General features: G+C 36.4%; 1 protein-coding gene across 1 annotated transcript in view; it reads left to right on the forward strand.

The window, feature by feature from the left end:
* CCDC85A (coiled-coil domain containing 85A) overlaps positions 1–15,147 on the forward strand; it is a 627,527-nt gene extending 612,380 nt beyond the window's left edge. The window contains exon 5 of the mRNA XM_077134275.1: positions 11,352–15,147. The gene's annotated coding sequence lies outside the window, so the exon portion shown is untranslated. The remainder of the gene's footprint in view (positions 1–11,351) is intronic.
* The last annotated feature ends 449 nt before the right edge of the window (positions 15,148–15,596 follow it).

Raw genomic sequence — 15,596 nt, forward strand, 5'->3', positions numbered from 1 at the left:
TATTTTCTAGCTATCATGATTTAAATATTTAAAGCATTTATCTGGTTGACTGAGACCAAATTATTATTATGATTGTATTATCCAGATAATAGCCTCAATTCTTTTTTCTTATCTTGCTATAATAGCCTGCCTATAAATTAGCTATTGCACAGGCAAACATAAAGCTGTAAAAAAATATAAAACATATTAAGAATATATTGTATTATAGTTTAAGTATAAATTTAACCGATAATGGCACAAATTTTTCTTTTCATAACTGACAATTTACTTTGAAAAATGTATGTAGTTCCCCCAAAAGCAAATTGAATTAATTATTTTTTGAAGCAGTATGCTAAGATGCATAGAATAATGATGTTTTATTCAAGATATGTATACAAATAATATTAGTATAAAGCAAATTCATAAACAAAATTCCTATGCCTGTGCTTTACTTTTAAGAAATCATACCCTAACTATCGTTCTTTAAACATGGTATATGTATTTCTGTCACAATTTCAATAGCACACTCAGTTCAACATCATCCCATGGTTGATATTATGAAATTACTGAACCATATAATGCCACAAATCAGAGATGGATGTCTTGAAAAAGTGGCTCATATAGTGCTTTCCAAATTTAAGAGCATGCTTAAACTACTCATTACTCCTTTTATGATCCAGAATCTGTCTCTCCTAAGCATCTGAAAGGTATATCACCCTGTACCATTTCATTTAATTAAATTCCATAAAACTAACAAGTGAGCACCTCATTGTATGCCAGTGTCTATGAATTTGATGCAGCCTTTTGTCCCAAAATGTCATAATCAAGAGAGTTGCATAACTAATTTTCATCTATTTAACAATTATTTTTATGCCACACACCTATGTAATTCACTAATACTGTATTAAATAATTTAGTCCTCAAAATAAGCCTGTGAGGTAGGGCTTATCACTGATGTTTTGAAGGCCATTTTAAGTAACTTGCCCAAGCTTTAGAGGCTAGTACATGGCAGAAGTGGAATGTGACCTTGTTTGGACAGACTTCAGAGTCCCCCTGCAGCTGTTATGCCAGGCTCTCTCGCTAGTGTAGACCAAGTGCAAATGACCCTGGGAGATCACCTGAAGCCGGTCACTTTGATTAGAATTGCAGCACAAGAGGCGAGCATTATTTTTGCAATGGATGCTGACTTCCTCTTCCTTGTGTAAATACTTGGAGGGATCATTCAGGAGAGTGGAAAATAGAGTAAAAACAATTCTAGAGGATGACTATGATCGCTATAATAAAGCATTTATTTCCAATCCAGAAGTTATTAACCTAGGTGAAGTGCTTCCTTACTGGCTGCATTTAAAGCACATAGACACATGGTCAAATACTGACTGTAGGGGGCGTTGGTGGTGGACTTCTCACCTGCCCTGCAGAGACCCGGGTTTGATTCTGGGTCCATGCACTTCCCAAACAAAGAAGCAAAGCAAACAAACCTCAAACAAGCAAAAACCAACCAAGCAAACAAAATTCACAAATGGTGCTGCAATAATGGGATAGCCACATGGAAAAATACTGAAATGTGACCCCGCTGTACAGCATACAAAAAAAAAAAAAAAAATCCTGACTGCATGTGTGTTGTGGCCATATTCAGTTAGAGTCTTGCTGAAAATATTGAATATTCCTGTGCAGCTGGAATAATTACATTTTCACTTGGACAAGGCATGAGTCAGTGTGGGGTATGTCTGTGGAGTGCAGATAAAGTTGTAGGTGCCCATCAATGGGATGCATTATCCCAGTATAGTTAAACCACCACACAAGAAGTTGCCTCAGTGCCTTCTACAAATCCTTAAACCTCCTTTTCAACTGTAAAATGGATATTGTATTCTATACCTATCTTTTTTTCTATAGAGTTTGAGAAAATTTAATGAGACTCCTGAGTTAAGACAATGGTTTATAAATAGTCAGTATGCCTTCTCACGGCTGATTTCTAAAATAACTTTTGATAAAGGTATTTTGCACGGAAAATCTATTTGTAAAGCATAAAAGGGAGTTAGACTTTAGGAGAACTGAATAACTAAATACAAACAAATATTTGAAGGAAGAAATAAAAGCTTAATTACAAAGGACTCCAAGCTTAGTATAGTCCTTTTGTTGTGGGAGAACTGCAACTTTTACCTGGTTATTGTATCTGTAAATGTAATATATGTTTAGCCATTAGTATTGAAAAAGTTTGAGATGAGGTAGCTTTGACTACAGGTTTGCAGAAAATGTTCAAAGTTTTATTTATTTAGGGATTAGAACAGGAAATTGTGGCCTTGTTATTTTGACATTTGTTTTCTCTGACCTTGGAATGATGTGTATGCTTTTTCAAACTGGAAGCTGGGCAAAGCTTAGATTTTGCATCCTCATACTGTTGTGGCTAAACACACACACACACACACACACACACACACACACACACACACACACACACACAGAGAAAACTTCCATCAGCATATTAACAAGAGGATTATCTCTCTGCATTGGAATGAATTTCCTTTAAGAACAGTATTGCCAGCTAATGAGATGAGACAAAACTTTTAATCTTTGCAATATCTGCTCATCATTCAGGGATGCATAGCCATCCCTGATGAGAAAGTCAAAACCAGATCTATCAGCCAGGGTACTGGCAAGAATCAGAAAGCACAGACAAACTCCATGATTTGAGGAGAGTTTAACTAGAGACTATTTTCAAATATGTGGGCAAGCCTAAAGGAAACCAACAAAGATGGTTCAGTGCCGCCTCTGCAGGTTATCATCTCCCTTCCTAGGCTGAAGGTAGAATAGAGAGAACAGTATGGAAATCAAAAGAGAGTAGCTATGGTGGAGGCCCAGTGTTAGGAGCTGTGGCTTTTAACAGAAAGCTACATCAACTCAAGGTGACCCCACAGAGAGTGAGCCAGGAATAAATTCCTGAACCATTTTCTATTGCTGCCTTTTGATCTCATGCTGATTCTCCTCATCGGCTAACCCAACTGGAAATAAGAGGATAAGGAAGCCTTCAAGTCCTCTTCCCAGGGTACAGAACAGGGGGAATAAAGTTGCAGAGTAGATCTGGAGTAGTGCCAAATGATTAGTATTCTAATCATGTGTTATCAGTTATCATATGTTATCAGTTATCGATTGCTGGATAACAAATTACCATAAATTTAGTGGCTTAAAACAACAAAAGTTTACTGTCGCATAGTTCTGTAGGTCAGAAGTCAGGCTTAATTGGTCCTTCTTAGGGCGTCTCAAGGCTATAATCAAGGTGTGGACAAGACTGCATTTCTGGAAGGAGGCTCTGGGGAAGACTCTGCTTCCTGCTTCCATGCTGATTAAGATTGTGGGCAAAATTCAGCTTCCTTGTGGTTGCAGGACTTTCCTTGACCAGTGCCCTCCTTTATCTTCAAACCAAAAATAGTGGGTAGATTACTTTCTGTGCTTGAAAAACATCCTCATTTTCTAATCTGCCACATCTTTCTGACTCCAAACAGAGAACGTTTCCACTTTTAATTGCTCATATGATTATATCAGGCCCACTCAGATAATCCAGGATGATCTCCCTATTTTGAAGTCTGTGCCTATTTGAAAACTGCCATGTACCCTCAGAAAAGCCATTCTGCATGATCTGGTAGGTTCAGGTATCACCCTGGCAAGGTGATGGTGTGTACTTTTGTCGTTGTAGACTTGAATCATTAGCATGTGAAATTCATCTGTGGCTGATTCTATCTGCAGTCTGCCAAGAGGAGTGCCTTCCGCCATGAGTGATGTTTCATTTAATTAGCCGGAGGCTTAAGAGAGAGGTCAGAAGCTAGCTCAGTGCAGCAACCGAAGCAGCTTTCCATCCCTCATCTCAGCACTCGCAGCTCAGCTCAGACATTTGGAGATGCAGAGGGTATGCCATTTCTTAATTATTTCTCCTCCACTTCCGCTCCTTTGAGGCTCATGTTACCCATGGTAACAACCTAACCCTCTGCACTGCTGCTGCTGCTGCCATTTATTAGTCTCTATATCAGAAATATTCTTATTTCCCTGGTTGTCTTCAATCTTCATATTTAAAAGAAATGGTCCTTTCAATGTCTTGGACTCTCCAGACTTCTTCTTCCTCACATCCCATGCCATTGACCTCATCCACACTTAAGCCACTCAGCTTGATAACCACTTTCAATCAGGACCATATTAATAAAGTCCACCTTGGAAATAATTAATTAATTTCTTTAATTCCTATGAAAAACTTTTACCATTTAGCTTCTGTTGTTGCTATTATTATTATTATTTCCATCATCTCGATGAGATAATGGGACTTCCCCTCCATTGATCCCTCTATTGTATTCCTGTTTTGTTCTACTATATTCTGATCTATTGGCTTCCTATTGTTTTTACTTCCCTTATTACCCAAATTGGGTTCAATATTGCCTTATTCAGCCACTTCTCCCCAAGATCCTAATTTTGTTTTCCACATTATACTTGTATCCTTGTAACTTTGGAAAATGCCCAACTATGGATGTATTCAGTTAATTGCCTTTTCCTTCCAAAATGTGAGTTTCTGCCTCTGGATGGCACACCGTCTATTCATTTGGTTTGCCATTGCTGTTAATTGCTAAAATCACAATGCTCAGCTGGGCTCATAGTATTTCTCTGACACCTTCTTATGTTTCCCTAGGCAGCTTGTGTTGTTTTGTTGTTGTTGTTTATTTTTTTAACTTTTCATTGTATAATATAACATATATACAAAGCAAAGAAATAAAAAAGCAACAGTTTTCAAAGCACTCTTCAACAAGTAGTTACCTGACAAATCCCAGTTTGTCATGGGCTACCATACCATTATCTCAGATTTTTCCTTCTAGCTGCTCCAGAACATTGAAGGCTAGAAGGAATAAATATTTCTTTATCTTCACAATTGACTTTTCTTTTCCTTTTCTGTGAAAAATAACATATATACAAAAAAGCCATACATTTCAAAGCACAGTGCAACAATTGGTTGTAGAACAGATTTCAGAGTTTGGTATGGGTTACCATTCCACAATTTTAGGTTTTTACTTCTAGCTGTTCTAAGATACTGGAGACTAAAAGAAATATCAATTTAATGACTCAGAACTCATACTCATTATTAAACCCTACCTTCTCTGTATAACTCCACCATCACATTTGATCTTTCTCCCACTCTTTAGGGGTGTTTGGGCTATGCCCATTCTAACTTTTTTTCACATTGGAAGGGGCTGTCACTAATATGGGGTAGGGAGGTGGAATTAGCTGATGTGCTAGAGAGGCTGAGCCCTCTTGATATCAGGACTTATCTGGTCCAGGGACCCATCTGTAGGCTGTAGGTTTTTTGAAAGTTACCCTGGTGCATGGAACCTTTGTAGAATCTTGTATATTGCCCTAGATGTTCTTTAGGGTTGGCTGGAATGGATTTGATTGGGGTTTGGCAAGTTATCATAGGTAGCAATGTCTAACTGAAGCTTGCTTGCCTCCAGAGTAGCCTCTTGACTCTATTTGAACTCTATTTAAACTCTCTCAGCCACTGAGACCTTATCTGTTACACTTCTTTTCCCCATTTTGGTCAGAATGACATTGTTGACCCCACAGTGTCAGGGCTGGACTCATCCCTAGGAGTCATCTCCCACACTGCCAGGGAGACTATCACCCCTAGATATCATGTCCTACATAGGGGGGGGAGGGCAGTAATTTTACTTGCATAGTTGGGCACACTGAAGATGATAAATGCTTTCAAATCGGTATTCTTTGGGTCAGTGAGTTACACATTTTCATATACTACTGATTGAAATGTAAGTTGGTTGTAATATGTCCTTGAAGCATTTGGCAATAGGGATTAAAATTCTTAAAGATGCATTTATTCTTTGATTTAGTCACAACACTTTAAGGAACCTATCTGAAGGAAATGATCACATGTAGGCAAAGTTAAATCACACTATTTTCAGTAGTATAATGTTGAAAACAGAGAGTATATATCCAGCAATAGGAAAACGTTTAAATGAATAATGCTGCATCCATGAATAATGCTACATCCAGTGAGGCCACACCTGAGCAACAAAAGAGGTCCTCCTGAAGTAACTCTAAGGCAGTTTGTGTTTTTATTCTCTACCTTTCCATTCTTCTTAACATCTCCGTATCTTCCCCTTTGTTCTCAACAGATGACTTCTTTTACTATGTCTGTGTAGAAAATAAATGTTTTCAGTTAGGAAGCCCTTAACTTAATACATCATTTGTACCAATCATATACTTCTTCCTGCTTAATGAAATCAGAGGTGTCCCTTTTCTTATCTAAGGCTAAATCTTCTACATCTGCATCCCTTCTCCTAACAGCTTCATAATGACTCTGCCTATGTGATTCTCATTATCCACTTGGTGAGCTGAAGCTGGCTTGTACTGACTCCAAAGAACCAACTGATAACTATGAGAGAATTTTCTGAGCTGGTTGATATCAAGTTGGTAGTGGTGGGAATATTTGCCCCATTAAAATAATCAAGTGTTTCAAATACATGTGTTTATTATATTTTATTATATTCAGAGAGCTGACTGTTAAACATTTACCAGCACCCCTTTGCTTATCTTTTACCCCTGTATTAAATTTTATTCCATTCAACATTTAAAAAATATGTATCTCTCCAACCTTCAAAAATCAAAATAAAGATACAGCAAAAGCCCATGTTTTTTCAGCTATTTTAATTCTTCTCTCCCTTTTGTAGTCAAAGTCTAAAATAAAATATATATATATATATGGTGTACAGCACACTGAAGATGATAAATGCTTTCAAGTTGGTATTCTTTGGGTCAGTGAGTTACACATTTTCATATACTACTGATTGAAATGTAAGTAGGTATATGTCCTTGAAGCATTTGGCAATAGGGATTAAAATTCTTAAAGATGCATTTATTCTTTGATTTAGTCACGACACTTTGAGGAACCTATCTGAAGGAAATGATCACCTGTAGGCAAAGTTAAATCACACTATTTTCAATAGTATAATGTTGAAAACAGAGAGTACATATCTAGCAATAGGAAAACGTTTAAATGAATAATGCTGCATCCATAAAATGTGTGAATATATAGCCATTGAGAATGGATTGGTTATAACTTTAAGTGTAAATTCTAGGGAACAAAAAGGAGATGAAGGAACTTTGCCTCTATGTTAGAGAGAAGAAAGGGGGAAAGCCCTAATGGGATAAGAGAATATCTAGTGTATCTGCATGTTAAAAGCACAGATTTATTCTAACAACAAAAAGGGGTACTATTATATTCAATGAATAGCTCTTAATTAAATTGCCTGATGAGTTTCCATTGGGTGAATGTAGTGCAACTTGCAATGCATTAGCCAGGGAAATTAACCAAACTAAGATTTTTATTGAATTAATTTTTCTTTTCCTTTAATGCTTCTGTTAACTTGGTTGAAGAATATCATGAATTTCAAGATATCATTAGTAAAGTTTTTAATAATATCAATATTTTTTCTAAGCACACTTAAACAATTAAGAATAAAATCTAATTAATATGCCGGGTGGGTCATGATAAAGAAATGAGCTTCTGCTTGGTAACTCAATTTATTTATCTTAGCAATGGATTTATAATTTCTTTTACATAACTAAGTTATTTGTTTTCATTAACTAAAATTGAACTTAAATACCATATTAGCACTTTCCCTAGGAAAATCTCCAAAGGGGTGGAAAAGATGTGAGAATGAACTTGCTGGAAGTGTCACAAATGTATGTGATCTGAATCATCATGATCTGGTATTTTCAGATTACTCTTTTTCCTGATGACATGCTATTTATATAGTTTACTATATAGAAAAGGAGGACTGTGGAAGTACTATTTTGGTTGTTAATTACTTCCTTTTAACTTTTGAATAGTATCACTAAGATTACTTAGGAACTTTCTTCGAATGTTATCTAAGATGGTATCAATACTTCTAATAGCTTAATGAGATGGTCAGGTAACTATTAACTTTCTCTTTGAAATACTAAGAATATTCCAACACTTACTAGATGAGTATCGATATTAGAGACATCTGTTCTAGCTTGCTAGCTGGTGGAATGCAACACAACAGAGATAGATTGGCTTTTAATAAAAGGGGATTTATTTTGTTGATTCTTCAGAGGAAAGGCAGCTAACTTTCCACTGAGGTTCTTTCTTACGTGGGAAGGTACAGGATGGTCTCTGCTGGCCTTCTCTCCAGGCCTCTGGATTCTGACAACTTTCCCCAGGGTGTTTTCTTTCTGCATCTCCAAAGGCCTGGGCTGAGCTGTGAGTGCTGAAATGAGGAATGCTGAGCTGCTTGGGCTGTGCTACATTGTACTCTCTCATTTAAGCACCAGCCAATTAAGTCAAACGTCACTCATTGCAGCAGGCACGCCTCCTAGCTGACTGCAGATGTAAATCAGCAACAGATGAGGTTCACGTACCATTGGCTCATGTCCACAGCAACAGAACTAGGTGCCTTCAACTGGCCAAGTTAACAATTGAATCTAACTACCACAACAACCTTCTGTCTCTAACTTGAGGGCCTATTGCATGCATTAATTCATATAAGCTTTCCCTTTAAAGTAGAAACCAACTTCAAAACAATGATAGCCTGAATATATGTAGGGTTTAATATGTATTTCAAGTACCTTGAAACTAGGTATGCTCATTGAGACAGCTACCAACCAATACCCCTTCTTTAGCAATAGAATAACATATTATTCAGTACAGCAATCGAAAATCATCATTTCTCCATTGTAGTGAGTTATAATGATGTGACAAAATTCTAGCAGATAAGTAGAATTTGTTGTGTGGGAATTTAAAAACCTAGAGTGGTGAGGCCAGACATATTGAGGGAAGTAGGGTCCCTGAAGAAGATGGGGATATCACACCATTCCCATTTTGTCGTTCTAGCTTTTTTTGTGTGTGTGTGAGAAAGCAATCAACTGCCTTAAGCCACTGTTTTGGGATTTCTGTTGTTCCTCCTTGAATGAAATTTCTAACATAGCACACATGTTATATATTCTCCAGCCATTTCTCATTATTAGACTTAATATCTAAAGGATATATCATTTAAATATCTATAACTCATTTTTTAAAGCTATAAAGGTCTCTAAATAACAAGCCCAACGGTACAAAAATTTGCATTGAACTTAGTGAAAAATATTTGCATCATGCCATCCTTCTAGTCATAGCACCCTGGTGTCCTCTCCCCTACCATCTTTTGGAGATCTGCTCCATGTCATTCAAACATCTCCAAGTAGGAGGTACCATCATCTCAAGTGACCCTATCTCCCCAATGCTTGATCTACTCACCTAAATTGGGATAGTTGTAGCAACTCTTTCTCCTGATTTGTTCAGTCAGTTTTCCCAAAACCACAACAGGAAATCAGAATTCTTCCTAAAGTTTATTTTTATTAGAAACTATGCACCATTGTCTCTCTAGAATTGATGATTAGAAAAGTGAGCTAGGAGTCAGTAGCGGTGTGACCCTAATATTTCAATGAAAGCTGGTATCAGAGAATGAGCAGGCAAATAGTATGAAGCAGAGCCTAGAGAGGGACTCACAAAAGATCTCTCAGAGGAGAGGTCCAAGCAGATTTTAGGACTGAGAACCAATTGTCCCTGAAACTTTATTGTTGCGAATTATTCTTATTGACTAATTTTTCTCATTTTCATTTCAAACATTTTATGACCAAAAATTCTGACCTACAAGCAGACAAACTAATGTTTACATGTTTATTGAACTAAATTTTTTGGTGTTGTGCTAGTTGAGTTTGGGGCAGCCAAAAATCTATATATTTCTGGTGTGAAAGTTTCAAGGGCATTTTGAAACAACCTTAAAATCTGCAAAAAGGTATTTCAAAATTTCAAGGTGTTTCTTTGATATTGGATAAACCTTGATATTGGATAAACATCATTCATACAAATGAAAAATCATATTAGAATCATTCAGTCAACTCTACGTACGTAAAATTATGCACTGTACAACAAATAAGTAGTTTTCTCAGGAAGAAAAAGCTGAGGATTTGAAACTTTTTATGTTTTAGCAATCTTTGTTTCTGACATATGAAAAATTGGTATGAATAACATATTGATTACCCTTAAAACTTCAGAAAGTAATCTCTGTTCTTCCAGACTCTCTGTGTATCTAAAAATTGGAATGAGAATGGCAAATCATTTTTTGTGTAAGTAATTTCTTAGAAGATTGCATTAACTTAATTCACCAGATTATTACCCTGAAGAAAAAATTTAAAAAAAGGTGGGGTTGTCAGTTACCTCCCTCCTATAGTGCATATTTTCTTTCTCCTAGACTGTCAAAAATGTAATTCTTTGCAATGAAGATTTATTTTAAGTGTGGTTTTGGTACAATATTCACCTAAAAGAATTGAACATTTTGATATTTTGAATGGTGTCCAAAATATGTTTGGGATTTCCTTTTTAAATTTTTGTATATATACTTACTTTCTTACTTGTGCTCCATTTTATCCTTAAAAGAATAGAAATGACGTGTATATATATACACACACACACACACAATGTAGACTCAAAATGTAACTATAAATAAGAAAAAGTGACAAGGCCTAAATAAGATTAAATAAATGCACTGAAACCAGACAATATCCATGCCATGAACTTCAGGCTTTCAAGGAGCAGCCCTTATGTTTGGCCATAAGTTCTCAAAAATTAAGCATAAATAGGGAAAAATGATACTTAGTCACTGGAGCTATGAAGCTTTGAAATGTAGCTAGTCTAAATTACAAAGTGTTGTAAGTGCAAAAGCCACCCTGAATTTCAAAGACTTAGAAAGAAAAAATAATTTATATATAACAATAATTTTTATAAATATTTCATGCTTAAATAATATTTTATATGGTAATTTAAATAACATATTATTAAAATTAGTTTTTCTTGTTGCTTTTTTACTTAGAGTGACTGCTAGGAATATAAATTACATATATGACTTGCAGTTGTATCCCTCTTTATATGTCTATTGGATAACACTGTTCTCAATAGTAAACAACTTCATTACTCTAAGAAAGAACCACTTTAATGAGTACAGACAGTTCTCACTTTGCATGGCTCTGATATGCATGGATTTCATTTTTCATGATTTAATTGAAAAATATCAGCCCTCCAAAAACTTGATTGAAATTTTACTTACCATGGTATATTAACTATTTGTTATGACATGAAGTATATATTTCACTGCTAGCTCTTCATTCCACAGATCACCCTGTAAGTAACAGGTGCACTTCATGATTGGTGACCAATCAGGGTACTGCATTGAAAGTCTGTGAGTGATTGGTCACTGCATGTCCATTAGTCAGTCAAGTAGCAGACCAAAGCATTTCATTGTGTTTTCTTCTTTTCTCCCATTCAGAGCCCATGTGACACTTTATTCAAATGAATCATCTAAAGACAAATTGAAGATAAAAGTGCAGCAAATAAACAAGTGGACAAAAAGAATGGAGGAATCAGAATTTCAATTGAATGCATATGGAGTCATAGAAGAAATAGTGGAGTGTGGAAATATTTACTCTGCCTTAATTCAGGAATCCTAGATATACAGCCAGAAGAACTTAATGAAGGTGAAATTATTGACATAAATGAGAAAAGCATTTGAAACAAAAAGCTGAAGAGGAAGTGACACTGTCAAAAACTTCACATTAATGGAACTCTCAGAGATTTTAACGTCATTGAAAGCACAAAAGAGAAAATGTTGGCAGCCGATGCAAACCGAGAAGGAAGTATGACAGTTCACCCCAGAATAGAAAAGACGCTTGTTCAATATCATAAATTATAGGATAAGACGGCAAGTACTGGTCAAAATAATCTTGATGGGGTTTTTACAAAGACATGAAACACCTTATTGCTCAATGTTTCTAATGTTCTAATTGATATTGACTTAAATGAATGTTAGTTTTACTATGCTTTCTATTTCTATACATTTATAATTCACAGGAAGAGAATTTTAATGCTTTGACAAAAAATTTTCAAGGTCACAGAACAATCAAAATTTTCCCCATTGATTATTACGATTGCACATTTCCATTTTGTACAGTAGTTGTTACAATCTCATATACTGAGGTAAAGTGAGGATAACTTGCACTCAGATTGCAGAGAAAATTTCCCCAAGATTTCTCATAGAGGGGGTATAACTTCCTGCAGTGACAAATATCTTCATTCTTTACAATAAATCCAATGTCTAGATTTATTTGACTGTTTCTTATAATACTCACCAGTCGAGGTCAATAACATCGGGGCAGAGCACAAGTCAATAAAACGAGGGAGTTCTGTGATGAGCCATTGTCATGAGCTCCAGAATGCGGCTCTCCAATCATTTATTTTAATGCAATGATAGGTTGAAGAATGGACTATCGATTTTTAGAGAAAATTTTTATCAGCACAATTTCTTTCATCTGACCTTAAAAAGGTAAGCATCAGAGAGTTCTGGATTATAGTCTTAGAGAAATACCTCAGGTAGGCATTTCGTTGTTAGTAAAGGACAATATGTTTTAACAACAGAATGCACTATTACTTAATTGGACCAGTTATTAAATCTGTTAGAGAGAGATCGATGGCTTTTAAACGTACAAATCTTCTGAGAAGAACTGACATTTTATTTCAGTTTTCTTTCTTGGTTTGAGATGCTGAGCCAGCTAAGGGAGACTTAGTATCAGTATTATTGAGTTCATGTTTATTTGTTTCCAACCCTGGTGACATCCTTTAGTATTGGTACAACTGACCACTTCCTGGAGTACTTATCAGCTGCAATCTGCCACTTTTTTTCCATAGAAACTTAGTTTATCACAGCATGTAATATCAAACTTGGTTTCTGCTCATATAAATTCTTTCCTTTATCTTCCCTTATATTTTATAGCAAGTTTTCCATTTTTAATATTTTGGCATAGGTTGTTCTTCATAGTCTCCTCACAAGAACACTGTGAGATAGGGGGTAGGTGTTTTTATCTCCCTTTTGGCAAATGAAGAAACCATAGGTAGATGGATAACCTGCCAAAGTTTATACACATACTTTAAAAGTGCATTTCTTCTTATCTCTTTGTGGTCAGAATTTCTTCTTATCTCTAGTCATGGTCAGAATTTACCTGGCACATTTCCAGCTACAGGACCATAATTGACCAGGGGCCCCAGCTGCTACCTCAGAAATCCATCCCACTGGCGGAGGTGAGTTCTTGCCCGGGGCTGTGCCCGGGCAATAACTGATCCCAGAAGGAATACTAAAGCAGCCCCACTTGTAGGAATCATGAGATTCCTCATAATGCCAGACTTAGGTGCGAGCACTCCCCAGTGCCGTGTTTCATCTTCCTTAGTCTAGGGTGCTTTCACCCAACCTTCCTTCCCTCCCTTAAACTCTGGGTCAAGCCTACATGGTGGTCATGTGGTTTTGTCAGCCTTTCCAGGTCAAGCCCATTTTCTCTCCCACAAGCTTTTCCACTACGAAAATTAGGTCAAGCACAACTGCCACTGACTTTCAGAAAGACAAGAAATGAAGACAAAAAACTTTCTGCTGATGGTTGGAGTTTCTGAATCAGCGAATGTAGGATTTGCAGGTCACACGGAGTCTACTGCAGTCCTAATAAGTGTCATCGATCCCGCATCCAGCCACCACTGCCGGAGGAATATAATGGCTTCTTTTCCTCTTGCACTTTTCAAGCTTCTTAATAGTTGCTCTCATCGATGCAAGCTAAACTGCTGGCAAAGGAGCCTGGGAAAGGAGGTCTAGTGCCCGCCAGGCAGGGAAGAGCAGAGATGATGAGTGTTTGGTGTTGAGGACTTACAAATATATCTGGCAGTGGATAATTAAAAATGTGGGAGACTCGGGTTCGATTCCCGGACTGTGCATACCCCTTCCCCCCAAAAAGCCATTCAATTAAAAAGTATTACTTGATAAAAAGTTTTCTTAGTTAACAATTTCACTGAACCTGATCAATTTCTCTCAGGCCATTTGTATTATAGATTTTACTCTCTAGACTTAACTCAGGTTCAGATCCCCAAAATTCCTTAAAATATGATAAATCAAAATTCAGCATTTTTACTTCTGTTCCATAGATGTTTACCTCTCACTCATTCACATGAATTCTTTTCCAGGTTTTTTATGCTTTGTAAGTGACTGTTGTAATAAGATGTAGGAGTATGTAGTTAGAAAGAGAGAGCAAAAACGGATATCTGGGATATTTGCTTCGTTACCAATTTCAAGGGAGGAGATCTTTATTTATTTTTCTAACTTGTCTTTCTAGTTTTCTAACCTTTTTTCCGGGAGTGTGAAATGGAGGTAATGAGTACTTGAATATTTAATTTTCAATTGATAGCTTAATTAACTTATTCAAAGGAAAAAAATCAGTGTAGTCCTTACCTCTAAAGCCAAGATATTTTGCATTTTCTCTTTTCATCAAGCCCTCAGCATGACTCATTTAATTACTGAACATGTACCACTTTAAGTCATTCATTTTTCTAGATTATGGGAGTGCAGTGGTGAATAAGACAAAAATGTTCCCTGCTCAACTGGCCCTTGCATTTCTAGTGAAGAGACCCATCTATAAATGGGTAAGTCAATTAAATGAAGGAAAGAAAGAGATGATTTCAGACAGTGGTAAAATCTTAGAGTAAAATTAAACAATGAAATGTGAGCGAATACGTGGGAATGGGTGGGCAGCAGCACTGTCAGGAACACCCAGCTCATAAATTGCATTTGATTTGGGAGCATTTCCAACCATCTAGGGGCAGGCATTGGAACCAGCAAATGCAAACACACTGATGCAAATGTCCTGGCAGAAAACCGTATGACATCCAGGAATGTAAATGGCCCTTATGGCTGTATCATGAAGGAGCAAGAAAGAGTTAAGAAAGTTATATGAGATGAATTTGGAAAACGAGATCAGAAACCGTAAAAGTTCTACGGCCAGGATTGAGTTTGCATTTTATTCTAAGGACCATGAAACCCCCATCATAGTATTTAAAAAACAAGTGCTATATGCCCTAATTTGCACTTTTAAATAAATAATAGGATTAAAATAAGTGAATTCATCAAACATCGTTTTGATGCCAGTGTTACATTTTGAAAACCATTAGTCAATATCCTCAACATAATATGAGCATAATGGGTTTTAGTTGTATAATTTTTTTACTAACACATTCAGTACTCTTACATATATGTTAAACATCTGATGGATTATTATTATTATTATTATTTCCAAAACATTATGTCAAAATTAGAACTCTAGTTCAGTGGTAGAACGCTTGCCTTCCATGCAGGAGTCCGAGGCTCCATTCCGGGACCATGCACCCACCCCTGCCCCCGCCAAAAAAATTTGGAACTCAATGACCGAGAAGAGAGTTCAGTTGCTGCTTGTAAACTACTCAAATATTAAAGATTTATAGATTACTTGTCCTGGAAGTCTCCAGAGAGATCTAGACAGATACAATTCCTGTTTGAATAATATTGGTAACGAAGAATTGCAAAGTGATAAGAGCTACAGAAACAGGATAGTGGAACAGCACTGAAGGGAAGGGAACAAGCATTATGTGAAGAAATCCATCAGATAATATTACAGTTCAGCACCGGAAATTACTGGTATTAGCCTGGCGGAACATTCCCATAAGACAG

The sequence above is a fragment of the Tamandua tetradactyla genome, chromosome 17 (genome assembly GCF_023851605.1).
Source record: "Tamandua tetradactyla isolate mTamTet1 chromosome 17, mTamTet1.pri, whole genome shotgun sequence".
Taxonomy (NCBI): domain Eukaryota; kingdom Metazoa; phylum Chordata; class Mammalia; order Pilosa; family Myrmecophagidae; genus Tamandua; species Tamandua tetradactyla.